Genomic DNA, 2,515 nt, shown 5'->3' with positions numbered 1-2,515 from the left:
ATAATAATATAATACAAGAAAATCCTTTTTACTTTGGTATTGAGAAGTTTCTGCAAAAAGACTCTTAGACCAAGATAGTTTATACTATAACAGAATGCAGGGAAAGAGCCAGGGTTTTCTGCAAAGGGGTTTATTGGGGGTGATTAAATCAAGGAAGTATTCCAGGAAACTGCATCCTGAGGAGCCCAGGCAGGCAAAACTTGTGGGAAGGCTGAGGGGAGTTGATGGCATAGAGGAGCAAGGACCTAACTGCAGAAGGGGACTGCAGGGAGAGTGGACTAGAAGGGTGTGAGAAACCATCCAGGTCTGGCCTGACCGTGCAGAAGGACTGGGTTGAAAACAAGGTGGTTGCCAGATCTGCGAGGCTGGGATCTGAATGGGCATGACAGTCTGGCTGGTTTCCAGAGGCAAGAGAAGCTCCAGGCTGGAGCTTGAAGGCAGGCATCTGCCTAAGTGTTCCAGAGGGCAATGACCGTGATGATAGAGGTGGTCATGAAGAGCAGGTAGAGACGGAAGAGCAGGGTGTCCATCACGTGGCTGAACTGTACCCACAGGACGACCAAGCGCTGCTTCTGAGCCTCGTCTTCCTGCTCAGCCATCGTTGGCCCAGGGCTCCCATTTGCCTCTGCCTCTCATGGACCTGGCACTTTTCCCACCAACTCCAAGGGCTCCTTCAGACCTAAGGAGAGACAGAGACCTAGCCACGGGCTTCGAAGGTCACCAGGGAAGAGAGGGGTAGGGAAGTGGAACTGTTAGAAGAGGAAATGTGAGCAAAGCTGACTTCCTTACCATGGAGGCGAAAAGGGGTGAGGCCCAAGCCCTTAGTTCCCTTCTGGGGCACAGTGGGGCAACATTTTGTTGGGCTGGTGCAGTGTAGAAGCAGGAAATGGAGCCACTGAGGCATGGGTGGGGGCTGAGTGGTGGCCAAGTGCAGCAGGTAAGTGATGAAGATGGTTTCCAGCAGGCTGAGCACCATCAGTGACAGAAACAGGGCAAAGTAGATACCTGGAGGGAAGGCAGACCTGTGTGAGAGCCAGAGGCACTGCCCAGGACTTCTTGTTTCCTATTTTCCCACAGGGGCCTCTTTCAGGATCCCTTTTCACTCTGAAATGGTTCTACTGGTCCATCTCCCCCACCCCCTGATGAGGGGGATGCCACTCTTTGAGAATAAGTCATTCGTCATGAGCAGGAAGACATTGTAGCCCACAGAAGGGTGGTCTTGAATGGGGCACGAGTCTTGCTTTTTGCAGGCAGGTAGAAGCTGAGGGCATCGATGGCAACCAGAAAGCCGCTGGGCACCAGAAGGTTTATGACATAGAGTCTGGGCCTGTGCCTGATGGCCACCTGGGGAGAAAAGAGAGGGCAAGTGAGGAGTAAGCTGGAAGGCAGCTAAGCCAGCTAAGAGCAAGAGATGAGATTTGCCCCAGAATAAAGTATCTAGTAAGGTCATGTTACTTTAAGTCCCTTTCACGGTCTTGTCTCTCCAACCAAATCATCTTAATCACCACAGCTTGACTTCCAGGGTTTGATTCTGCCATGTTGCTTACCACGGAAACATATCTCATTTCTTCTTACCACGGAAACATATCTCATTTCTTCTTACCACGGAAACATATCTCATTTCTTCTTCTTGAAAGTGTCAACTTTTTCCATGTCATTTTTATCCCTACCGCTGTGCTCTTAGCAGGAGTGAGGGACCAGATTCTTAAGTTATTGTGTGCATTATATCTTTGTATTTCTACTTGCTCTCCTCATCAAAGTCTAATCTCTTTGCTGGTGGAATTTAAGACAAATGGGAGGGGAAGGAAAACAGCAGCAGATATTTGGGGGTTGCCAGGATTTGAAATCATAATATCTTTACGACAGTGATCCATAACTTTCCCACCATCTCTTTTTAAAAACAAACATAAAAATTCCAGCCCTCCAAAAAGTTCCAATGGTCCCAGGGGATGGGAAGCTCACTCTCACTGCAAATCACTGCCATAGATGCTTTGTTTCTTCCTTAGGGTGGATTTATTCCACCAATATTTACTAAGTGCCAGGTACTGTTCTAGGTACTGGAAATTTATTAGTAAAAAAAGTAACAAAAATCTCTGCTCACATTCTAATGGGAACATAAGCTATGCATCTTAGGAGAGGATCACAATCAGGGCCCCTGAGCTCACATAGAAAACGATTTGTTCGTACTGGTTGGCGTTCACAGTCATCTTCATTTTTCTCTGGTGGACACCTAGAAGCACCCACTCCCCCTTGCTCTGAATGAGGTTCTGTGATGTGCTCAAAATCTTCTGCACTTCCTCCTGCATGCCCAGGACCATGTTCTCCACTGCAGAGAGACCCAGACAACTCAGCCTCACCAAATGCTCCCAAACTCCTTGCCCAGACTGTTGGATTTCTTGCACTTGGCTTCTCCACTCCTTTCGGTGAGATTCCCTCACTGTTCCTGGCTTTTTGTTCTCTTCTCTCTAAAAAGCCTTTCTCTGCCTCTCAATAGCCTATGTATATGAGCCTCATT

General features: G+C 48.1%; 1 pseudogene; it reads right to left on the bottom strand.

Moving 5' to 3' along the window:
* Window positions 1-449: 449 nt before the first annotated feature.
* LOC105310679 lies at window positions 450-2,326 on the bottom strand (annotated as a pseudogene).
* Window positions 2,327-2,515: the final 189 nt, after the last annotated feature.

Source organism: Pteropus vampyrus, unplaced genomic scaffold (genome assembly GCF_000151845.1).
Source record: "Pteropus vampyrus isolate Shadow unplaced genomic scaffold, Pvam_2.0 Scaffold9120, whole genome shotgun sequence".
NCBI lineage: Eukaryota > Metazoa > Chordata > Mammalia > Chiroptera > Pteropodidae > Pteropus > Pteropus vampyrus.
The sequence above is the reverse complement of the archived record's forward strand: the minus strand, read 5'-3'. Positions and strand labels throughout refer to the sequence as shown.